Source organism: Anolis carolinensis, chromosome 3 (genome assembly GCF_035594765.1).
Source record: "Anolis carolinensis isolate JA03-04 chromosome 3, rAnoCar3.1.pri, whole genome shotgun sequence".
Classification (NCBI taxonomy): Eukaryota; Metazoa; Chordata; class Lepidosauria; order Squamata; family Dactyloidae; genus Anolis; species Anolis carolinensis.
Genome location: NC_085843.1, coordinates 9679775 through 9692349, shown reverse-complemented (window position 1 = coordinate 9692349; position 12575 = coordinate 9679775).

Genomic DNA, 12575 nt, shown 5'->3' with positions numbered 1-12575 from the left:
TACTACGTATTTTTGACATTAATATTGAAATCTGAAATATATACAGAAAATATATATGGATGCCTGCCAGAGATGTGGGCAAAACATCAGGAGAGAATACTTCTGGAACATAGCCATACAATAAACAAACCTGTTATTTATTTATTTAGAGTATTTATATCCTGCCCTTCTCACCCTGAAGGGGACTCAGAGCTGCTTTACAGAACACATATACGACAAATATTCAGTGCTGATTATACAATTGACAAGGACAGACAACACAAACAGAGGTAAAGGCAGTTTTTCCCCATCTTATTTCCGGCATCTTTGGAGGCTCTGGCCATGGGGCATGCCGTCTCTCCATCTTCCATGCCGATGAGTTTCCTCCTGATAGATGTACTTAAAGCCGCGTTTATAACCTCCCCGCTAAAAGCTGTACCTATTTTATCTACTTGCATTTCTGCTTTCGACTCTGCTAGGTGGGCAGGTGAGCTGAGGCTAACGGCGGGTGCTCATTTTCAACCCGGGCTCAAACTTGAATACTTCTGGAACATGGCCATACATCCCGGAAAACATACAACAACCCAGGCTCAAACTGCTGACCTTTTGATCAGTAGGCTCTTACTTTACATATTGCTTTAGCCTCCTGTACTAAGCCCGGCCCCTGTATTTATTTATACCCCACTTTATCTCTCCCGAAGGAGACTCAAAGCTGCATGGCATAAAATCACATTTTTATTTATTTATTTACAGTATTTATATCCCGCCCGTCTCACCCCAAAGGGGACTCAGGGTGGATTACAATCTATATATATAAAAGGGTAATGAAATTTTGGCCTAGGACAAAACAACAAAACTACACATCCCAGAAACACTAAACTTGGCAGCACAACCCATCATCCATGCCTCTACATTCATACAACAAAAAAGAAAAGAAAAATAAAGTCCTAATTAGAGGGAGAGTAATAATTGTTTTTATCCAATTGCTGCCAGTTAGAAGGTTAAGCTCCACCCACTTGGTCTGCTTTCAGTTAGAAGGCTAAGCTCCACCCACTTGGTCTCCTAGCAACCCACTCAGCCCAGGGCCACTTCAATCAGTCCTCTTCCACACTGCCTATAAAATAAGATTATCTGATTTCAACTGGATTATATGGAGTGTAGACTCAAGATGAGCACCAACCCCCAGAGTCAGACACGACTGGACTTAATGTCAGGGGAAAACCTTTACCCTCTACCTTAACTACCACCAATTCCTCAATACTTTATTTCCCATACCACCATACTTCGCCACAGCAACGCGTGGCCGGGCACAGCTAGTGAACATATATACTGCAAACATGCAATGCCATCAGACAAACAACATACAGTATAGACACACACAGAGGCAATTTTAACATTTCCAGCTCCATGCTCGATTCCGGTCACAGGGGGAGCTGTTGCTTCATCATCCACGAGTGACACCGAGTGCTGTACTTCCTCATTCCTTTCCACGTGTTGCTGGCAGTTTTATAATAACTTTATTTATACCCCGCCACCATCTCCCTGTGGGGACTCGGGGCGGCTTACAACAAGAATATGACAACAACATAGCATACAATACACATAATCATTTAAACAATAAGATTTTAAAACAATGCAATACAAGATAAAAACAACATAATAGTTACTTTAAAAACCAGAACATCAAATTGTTCTGCACAGCAGAGGGTGACTAATACATCATTCCACCAGGTCCAAGAATAGAATCAATGGTGTCAACCACATTATGGAAGCAACCCCATTATTGGTGTTGTAAATTAGCCTCCCCGCATAAAGTGTACCTAAATTTCCTAGTTGACAAATGCAACTGTCTTTTGGGCTGCTCAGGTAAACAGCAAGCCGGGCTATTTAATGATCGGGGGCTTAACCTGACCCAGGCTTCGAACTCATGACCTCTCGGTCAGTAGTGATTTATTGCAGCTGGTTACTAGCCAGTTGTGCCACAGTCCGGCCCAATCATACAAACTAATTAGCATACAAACTAAACTTGCATTTTAACTTTTATTTCAGGTATTTTAATATGTCTATGTTTTAATATGTTGCTTTTACGGTTGTGTTTTAACTGTAATGTGTGATTTTATAGATTCACTAGCTGTGCCCGGCCACGCGTTGCTGTGGCGAAGTATGGTGGTATGGGAAATAAAGTATTGAGGAATTGGTGGTAGTTAAGGTAAAGGGTCCCCTAGGCTGAGTGGGTTGCTAGGCGACCAAGTGAACAGAGCTTAGCCTTCTAACTGGCAGCAATTGGATAAAAACAATTATTCCTCTCCCTCTAATTAGGACTTTATTTTTCTTTTCTTTTTGTTGTATCAACCTAGAGGCATGGATGAGGGGTTGTGCTGGCAAGTTTCGAGGTTGTGGGGTGTTTACTTTTGTTGTTTTGTCCGCTGCCGTGATGCCATCACTTTTTAATATATATAGACTAGCTGTGCCCGGCCACGCGTTGCTGTGGCGAAGTCTGGTGGTATGGGAAATAAAGTATTGAAGAATTGGTGGTAGTTAAGGTCAAGGGGCAAGGTTTTCTCCTGACATTAAGTCCATTATAAATGAGTTATATAGCTGTGTGGAAGGGCCTTGGGTCTACACTGCCATATAATCCAGTTCAAATCTGATAATCTGTATTTTATAGGCAGTGTGGAAGAGGCCTAAGTGAGGCCTAACTCTGCCTGTCCCCTGGGCTGAGTGGGTTGCTAGGAGACCAAGTGGGCGGAGCTTAGCCTTCTAACTGGCAGCAATAGGATAAAAACAATTATTCCTCTCCCTCTAATTAGGACTTTAGTTTTCTTTTCTTTCTGTTGTATGAACGTAGAGGCATGGATGAGGGGTTGTGCTGCCAAGTTTAGTGTTTCTGGGATGTGTAGTTTTGTTGTTTTGTCCTAGGCCGAAATTTCATTACCCTTTTATATATATAGATTCAACTATGTTGTGACTCACCTTGAGCCGAAAGAAGTGAGTAATAAATAAAAATTTGTTGTTGTTGATGATGATGATGATGATGATATTCATGTTGATGATAAGCTGTATGTGTATTAGAGGTGTCAGAAGCGGCTTATATTATTTGAAAGCAATAAGAAACCCATATTTGGCTGGGAAAAGACTCCTTTTGTGTCATATTAGGGAAGTGCAATGCCTTCCAGTCTAAATCCTCCTTTCTCCTTCCAACTCAATTCCATCAAAATGGCAAGAAAAAAGAAGAGGCCTCAAATGAGACTTAAGAAGCAGGTGTTAGGTCAGTCAGGCATTACAATGAATAGTGAGACAATGTGTATATAGGTGAGACACAAAAATCACAATAGCAGCATAGATATTATTCCAATAGTAGCAACATTACAATAAGTGTGCAAACAATCCTCAGTTTCATGTCTTTCTATTAGAGAGTGTATCTACACCAGGCATGGGCAAATTTGGGCCGTCCAGGTGTTTTGGACTGCAACTCCCACAATTCCTAACAGCCGCTAGGCTGTTAGGAATTGTGGGAGTTGCAGTCCAAAACACCTGGACGATCCAAGTTTGCCCATGCCTGGTCTGCACTGTAGAATTTAATACAGTTTGACACCACTTTTAACTGCCATGGCTCAAGGAATTGTAGTTTTACAAGGTCTTTTGCCTAATCTAGCACACTACATATCGTTATCTCCCAAATCCATCCCTTTTCCTATCTTTTAAACTAGCCAAAGACAGGTAACTAACTGTAGAAGAAATTAATCCAGCCCAAGCAAGGCAGAGTTGGACTTTATGGTGATTTATTGTTTCTTTAAATAATAATGCATCAGGATTTATTATTATGTTATTTGGTTTCTTCCAACACATACTGATTTACCAGGCAGGAAAAAAACATAAATTCAAACCATGTCCTAAGACATAAGGATGAATAATATGAATGGTGGGAAATTCCTAATTACAGATTTATTTATTCCCACTTAGTGCTAAAATTATACAGTACTAGAGTTTCCCAGAAGAGGGCAGCAGGGATTCAATAATATTAAATGCTTTGATTCTCGTCTAAGACAGAAAGTAGGGATACTATATAATAATAATAATAATAATAATAATAATAATAATAATAATAATAATAATAATAATAATAATAATGCTTTGATTGAAGTAAAAAATCAGAAACTCCTCAAAGCACAGCAGACAAAAAACCAGTACAAGAAAACCACACTACAAACTAGAGCTGACAGCTGGCACAACAAAACATTGAATGGAAAGTTCCTTGACAAAATTGAAGGAAAAGCTGATAAGGAGAAGACCTGGCTCTGGTTCACAAATGGGACCCTGAAGAAGGAGACAGAAGGCCTGATCCTTGCAGCCCAGGAGCAAGCCATCAGAACAAAGGCAATTAAGGCCAAGATCAAAAAATCAGCTGATGACCCAAAATGCAGACTGTGCAAGGAAACTGATGAAACCATTGATCATATTATCAGCTGCTGTAAGAAATCGCACAGACTGACTACAAACAGAGGCACAACTATGTGGCCCAAATGATTCATTGGAACTTATACCTCAAGTACCACCTCCCAGTAGTAAAGAACTGGTGGGATCACAAACCTGCAACAGTATTGGAAAATGAACATGCAAAGATACTGTGAGACTTCCGAATCCAGACTGACAAAGTTCTGGAACACAACACACCAGACATCACAGTTGTGGAAAAGAAAAAGGTTTGGATCATTGATGTCGCCATCCCAGGTGACAGTCGCATTGATGAGAAACAACAGGAAAAACTCAGCCGCTATCAGGACCTCAAGATTGAACTTCAAAAACTCTGGTAGAAACCAGTGCAGGTGGTCCCGGTGGTGATGGGCACACTGGGTGCCGTGCCAAAAGATCTCAGCCGGCATTTGGAAACAATAGACATTGACAAAATTATGATCTGCCAACTGCAAAAGGCCACCCTACTGGGATCTGCGCGCATCATCCGAAAATACATCACACGGTCCTAGACACTTGGGAAGTGTTCGACTTGTGATTTTGTGATACGAAATCCAGCATATCTATCTTGTTTGCTGTGTCATAATAAAATAATAATAATAATATCAGAGTGAAATAATAAATGTATTATTATTATTATTATCATTAATAGAGTAAAATAAATGTAATAATAGCAATAATAATAGAGAAAAATAATAAATGTAATACAGTAGAGTCTCACTTATCCAACTTAAACGGGCCAGCAGAATGTTGGATAAGCGAATATGTTGGATAATAAGGAGGGATTACGGAAAAGCCTATTAAACATCAAATTAGGTTATGATTTTACAAATTAAGCACCAAAACATCATGTTATACAACAAATTTGACAGATAACGTAGTTCAATACACATTAATGCTATGTAGTAATTACTGTATTTATGAATTTAGCACCAAAATATCACGATGTATTGAAAACATTGACTACAAAAATGCGTTGGATAATCCAGAACGTTGGATAAGCGAGTGTTGGATAAGTGAGACTCTACTGTACCTATTTTTATTTCTGAAATTTACCACTCTCGGCTTATATCTGAGTCAATGTTTTCCCAGTTTTTTGTTGTAAAATTAGGTGCCTTGGTTTATATTCGGGTCAGCTTATATTCGAGTATATATGGTAATCTGGATTTTATATGACAGTGTAGAAGGGGCCTCAGAATATGACTGGCCTGGAAGAAGAACCCTTCAATTCTGGACCTCAAGCCTAAAGGAACTGCAACAATTGATCTCGTTGTATTGATGACATATTCCATAGTTTAGCTATGAGCTACAAGGAGACACATCGGAGGTCCAGTCACATCTGACTAAGAAGCTCTGGGGAGAAAAATAAAGGGCTCTGACGTTTAGAGACTGTTCTTCTTGTAAAGGCAGCTCATCGTGATGCCTGGCAGTGCCCGTCCCATGTGGATAAGCATGAAAGCATCGCCCAGGAGGTTAGATGAGTCACAGCAACCTGTCCATCTCATCCTCAGATCGACACACCAGGGAAACAAAAGGCTTCTCCATTCTCAGATGACCAGTCAATGGATCCCTTAAGCAATCTAACCAAGAATATCTTTAAATCTTGATTGTTTCTCTGAACTACTGTACTGAGTTGGGTTGCTGCAAATTTTCCAGGCTGTCTGGCCATGTTCCAGAAGCATTCTCTCCTGACGTTTCGCCCACATCTATGGCAGGCATCCTCAGAGGTTGTGAGGTCTGTTGGAAAATAGGCAAGTGGGGTTTATATATCTGTGGAATAACATCCAGGGTGGGAGAAAGAACTCTTGTCTGCTTGTGGCAAGTATGAATGTTGCAATTGGCCATCTTATTCTATCCATCTTAACATTCTATTAGCATTGAATAGCCTTGCAGCTTCAAAGCTTAGTTGTTTCTTGACTGGGGGAACCCTTTGTTTGAAGGCAGGAAGCAGCCAGGCTTTGAAGCTGCAAGGCTATTCAATGCTAATTTAGCCGGCCAGTTGCAACATTCACACTTGCCTCAGGCAGACATGAGTTCTTTCTCCCAGAAATTCGATGACAAGTTCAGTCTGGGGTTGTTATAAGTCAAATGACTTTAATAATAATACAGTAGAGTCTCACTTATCCAAGCCATTTTTGTAGTCAATGTTTTCAATATATTGTGATATTTTGGTGCTAAATTCGTAAATACAGTAATTCCTACATAACATTACTGCATATTGAACTGCTTTTTCTGTCAAATTTGTTGTAAAACATGATGTTTTGGTTCTTAATTTGTAAAATCATAACCTAATTTGATGTTTAATAGGCTTTTCCTTAATCCCTCCTTATTATCCAAGATATTTGCTTATCCAAGCTTCTGCTGGCCCATTTAGCTTGGATAAGTGAGACTCTACTGTAATAATAATAATAATAATAATAATAATAATAATAATAATAATAATAATAATAATAATATAATGTCCAGAGTAGAATGTGAAATATCCAGAACTCTTGTCTGTTGGAGGCAAGTGTGAATGTTGCAATTGGCCATCTTGATTAGCAATGAATGGTCTTGCAGCTTCAAAGCCTCTCTGTTTCCTGCCTGAGGGAATCTTTTGTTGGGAGGTGTTAACTGGCCCTGATTGTTTCCTGTTTGGAATTCACCTGTTTTCTGAGTGTTGCTCTTTATTTACCTTCCTGAAGAGGAACAGACCTCACAACCTCTGAGGATGCCTGCCATAGATGTGGGCGAAACATCAGGAGAAAATGCTTCTGGAATATGGCCCTGCAGCCCGGAAAACTCACAGCAACCCATTGATTCCGGCCATGAAAGCCTTCGACAACACAACACAACTGAACCAATTCTCTGTCCTCCTTCAAATTTTGAATTTCCCCCTTGAAACGTACCTTTCTGGCATTGCCTTGAGTTTCCTCTCACTTTCTGCTATATATAAGATAAAATATATGTTTCCATTATTTTCTCTGTACCTTTGTTGCTCCCAAGATATGGAAATGAAAGCTACTTTTTTTGGACTACACATCCCAAAATCATCTTGGCTGGGGATTTCTGATTGGCATGATGTTAGAAGCATAAATAGATATTGGTCAACTTTATGCCTGCATGCCTTTTTCTGATGCTCTTGTCTTTCCTCTGTGTTGTAGAGCTGACACAAAACCACTGGGCCATGGCAGTTAAAGGACCCACAATGGCGCAGTGCGTTGAACCCTTGTGCTACTGAACTGCTGACCTAAAGGTTGGCAGTTCGAATCCGCAGGATAGGGTGAGTTCCCACTGTTAGCCCTAGCTCCTGCCAACCTAGCAGTTAGAAAACATGCAAATGTGAGTAGATAAATAGGTACTGCTTCTGCAGAAAACGCATAAGATGCTTCAAGCAGTCATGCCAGTCAAGCGACGAGGTGGCAACACAGCTCCTTGGCTTGGAAATGGAGAAAAGTACCTCCCTAAGAGCCAGAAATGAGCACTGACTCCAAAGCCGGAAATGAAAGGAGAAGCCTTTTCCTTTATTTGTGTATGTGTGTCTCATTGTATTGTGATGTTTACCTGTATCAGTTTATATACTGTAATCTGCTCTGGGAGCAGGGCAGAAAATAAAGTGTTATATGTATTATATTATTAAGGTGGTGTCAAACTGCATTACTTCTACAGTTCAGATGCATCCCATGTTTCACATATACCCAGGTAAGGTATTTTGCTCGTTAATGGGAAGTTTTAAACAAGTTATGTCAACAAAGGAGAATAATAATAATAATAATAATAATAATAATAATAATAATAATAATAATTTAATTATATTCTGCTCTATCTCCCTGAGGGGACTCAGGGCAGATTACAAAACATATACGGCAAACATTCAATGCCATTGTGCAATTAACAAGGACAGACAATACATAAACAGAGGTAAAGGCTTTCCCCATCTTTTCAATTTCTGGCATCTGGAGGCTGTGCTCGACTCCGGCCATGGGGGTGGGGATTGGGGTGTGTGTGGGATCATGGTTGGCAAAGGTACTGTGTTGTGTGTGACTGGAAAATGAAATGCATGAAGCCGATTGGCTGAAACTGCAAAGGACTGGGGATTGATTTGATACTGTTTCTGTTCTGCTGCTGCAGAACCAGTTTGGACAAGTTTTCAGTGCTGACTGAGTACTGCTGGTGAAAGGAAGCAGTGTACTTGTAAGTGATCAGAGGGACCATTGTAAACACTACTGTTTTTATCTCATGGAATTAGTAAAGTTCCTGTAGTGGCATGTTATTGTTCTGCGGGTGAATCTGGATCGCGGGCACATGTAAGAGCTTCCATTTATCATCATTAATCCGCTACATGGGGTGCTGTCGCTCCATCTTCAGTGCCGAGGAGCTTTGTCATCTTTAGACGTCCTTCTGATCAAATTGCTGGCATGTCCTTATGGGCACCTTTTATTACCTCCCCGCTTAAAGCAGTACCTATTTATCTACTTACATTTCTGTTTTCGATCTGCTAGGTGGGCAGGGAGCTGGGGCTGATGGTGGGTGCTCACCCTGACCCGGGCTTGAACTGCCAACCTTTTGATTGGCAGGATTTTCTGCAGATAGAAGCTTAGCTTGCTGTGCTAAGCCTGACTGAATTTCTCCTCCTAATGATCTCTTTGGTTTTCCTAGGTTGGGTAAGTAATCTCTGGGGATCCCAAAGCTATGGCATTTCATGCTGGCTATTTTAAAATGCAGAAAAAAAAAACTTACTAAGCTTTTTTCTCCCCAGTTAGGTGCTGAGGATATGCACATATTTGATTCATGATTTGCACACACAATAGATCCCCTTAATGTGAGACAATAAATTCTCATTAATAGACCCATAGCTGCATTTATTGATGCTGTCTGTAAACAAATAAAAACAAATGTGCTTTTCCTCATTCTAAAAAAAAAAGTTAGCACCAAGAATAATAAAACACACTAACACCAAGAAACAGATCAATGCAACAGCCGCATAGAGGGGGTTTATATTAAATGTGCATACAAAACAGCCCAAATTAATTACGTGAGGCTTTTTCATGGGCCCAGCAACAAATGGACAGAAATAAAGCAAACAGTGTTGCAAGAATTGAAAACAGTCCAGAGCTATTTTGGTTATAGCTGAAGAGCCTTGGTCAGACTGGACAAACCTCTAAAAAGAAAATATTTTCAGTATTAAAAAAAAAAGCTAGAATCAGGACAGCAAATAAAGAGCAACACTCAAAAAATGGGAATTCCAGACAGGAAACAGGGGCGGATAACACCTCCAAACAAAGGATTCCCCCAGGCAGGAAACAGGCTTTGAAGCTGAAAGGCTATTCAATGCTAATCAAGCTGTCCAAGTGCAACATTCACACTTGCATCAAACAGACAAAAGTTCCTTCTCCTACCCTGGACTTTCCACAGATATATAAACCCCACTTGCCTAGTTTCCAACAGACCTTAATAACCTCAGAGGATGCCTGTCATAGATGTGGGCGAAACGTCAGGAGAGAATGCCTCTGGGGCATGGCCACACAGCCCAGAAAACTCACAGCAGCCCAGTGATTTTAGCCATGAAAGCCTTCGACAACACATTTTATGCAATTATTTAAATTTTTGTATAAAATCCCCTTCAGACTATATGTATTAGGTGTATAGGAAACAAAATGAATTTCATGTTTAAACTTGGGTCTCGTCTCCAAGATATCTCATTATGTATGTTTATGCAAATACATGTATTTCAAAGTCTAAAAAGCCTCCAAATACTTGTGGTCCCAAGGATTTGGAATATGCAACCTGTAATACCAGTCATATTGGGAATCAATAAGAATTACTGGGGAAGATAGAGGAAGAGCTTCAAACACTGGATACTGGCTCTTTAAATGCTACGTGGGATTATTCTCCATGCCAACAGGCCTTTCTCCTCTTGTATCTCTGCAACATTCCAATCACAACATATATATATGTGTGTGTGTGTATACACACATACACACATACGCATATATATGTGTTTGTATGTAGTCTAACATTAGTAGGATGTCGGCAACCCTATTCAGAAAGTCTGCAGATATGCATGGTGCTGATGTGACAATTGTCTAAAATCTAATCTTTTTGGAAAATGGAAATCTCCAGAACCTTTCGGAGATTTTATGATCTTTGGAAAGGCATGACCTTTGTTAGAAGTCATAACCTTTTGAAAAATGCTGCCATGACCACATGGCAAAAACCATGACTTGTTAGAGTCATAACATAAATGGCATTTATGCAAGGCAACTAGGTTTCTCAGTTGTTAAACTGATGTACTTAGGTATGTCTTTGAATGCACAAACATATAAATGTATAGCATATGTGGGGTTTTGTTGGGATTTTATGCCAATATTTATCTGTTTTTCGAAAGCATTGAATGTATGCTGTTGGAATTCGCCCTGAGTCCCTTTGGGTAAATAGGGCGGAATAGAAATAAAGTGTTGTTATTGTTATTGTTATTATTATTATTATTTTATTATGACACAGCAAACAAGATAGATATGCTGGATTTCGTATCACAAAATCACAAGTCGAACACTTCCCAAGTGTCTAGGACTGTTATTATATAGACAAGTGTCTATATTATTATTATTATTATTATTATTATTATTATTATTATTATTATTATATAGCAGAGTTTCAGAAGTGTTCTTTTGGTTGCCCCAAAACATCTACTCTTCCTTAAAATATATATCATGCTCTCAAGAGACAAAAATAAGAAGACGTCTTTCAAAGTAACATAGCTGGTTTACTCACAAACTTCATGTATTCAGCATACAGGTACTTTGCTTATCAATCCTGTTGTAAACAAGATTTGAAGTAGTTTCTCTGTGTAGATAATACAGGGCATCTTTCTTAGAATCAATAGTCCATAATCTAAAGCATCTCTCTGTTCTGAAAGTCTAAAAGAGTTTCTGTTTCTGCATTGAAAGTCTAATGCAGTGGTTCTCAACCTGTGGGTCCCCAGATGTTTTGGGCTTCAACTCCCAGAAATCCTAACAGCTGGTAAACTGCTGGGCTGGTCTTTATCACAGTTGGTAAATCACCAGCACTAATAAGATCTACCAACCAAAAGGTGGCCAATTCTAAGCCTGGTCGAGGTGAGCACCCAACTATCAAACCCAACTCACAGTTTACCTAAGCAGTTTGAAAACAGCTTAGAGCTGTAAGTAGAGAAATTAGGTGCCACTAATTAAGCGGGGGAGGTATTTTACGACACCATAAATGAAAAAGACCAGAAATGCCGGTGACTCGAAAGACAATTGCATCTGTCAAGTAGGAAATTTAGAGACCGCTTATGCAGGGAGGCTAAGTTAACTAATTTACGTCACCATAAAAATGTCCAGCAGTGTGCATGCCGGAAGATGAGGAAGTTGTTAGTGTGTTTGTTGTTAGAGTGTGAAATGTTAAATCAATTGTTGCTGTTGGATTGTGTCTATGTGTTCCAGCAAACTTTCCAGTAGCACAGGAGTTAATTACATGCCAGCCCTGATTGATTGCCTGCAGGGCCAATGGGTCAAGACTTCTGTTTCAATTGCGTGGATGGAAAATGCGTCACGAACTGTGGAATGCTGGGAGGTGCCTGCTTGCACTGATAACAGACTCGGCTTGCTGAGAGGACGTGCCATGCTTTGTCCTTGCTGAGGAAACATGTGTCCAGAGAGTGATGGTATCTAGAGTTGTATATAGCTTGTAAATAAAGCTTTAATACCACTGGGATCAGCAGATAATTTACGACTGAAGTGTCATTTGTTGGTGCCACTTTAGCCACTGCTTAAGTGGTCTGGCTGATGAGAAGAAGGTGAGAGACCTGACTCATCAATAAGTCAGGGTGACGAATAACCCCTGACAGAAGTACTCCATCAAGGACTTGGTGTCACAGTGGATGATGAAGCAGCAGCTCCCCCTGTGACCAGAATTGAGCATACCCTCATGAAGCCGGAAGCTGGAGAAAGTTAAATAGCTTCTGTCTCTCTGTCTGTGTGTTGTATGTCTAATGGCATTGAATGTTTGCCATGTATATGTACATGTATATGTACATTGTGATCTGCCCTGAGTTCCCTTCGAGGTGAGAAGGGCAGAATATAAATACTGTAAATAAATACATAAATAAATAAGTCTAAAGG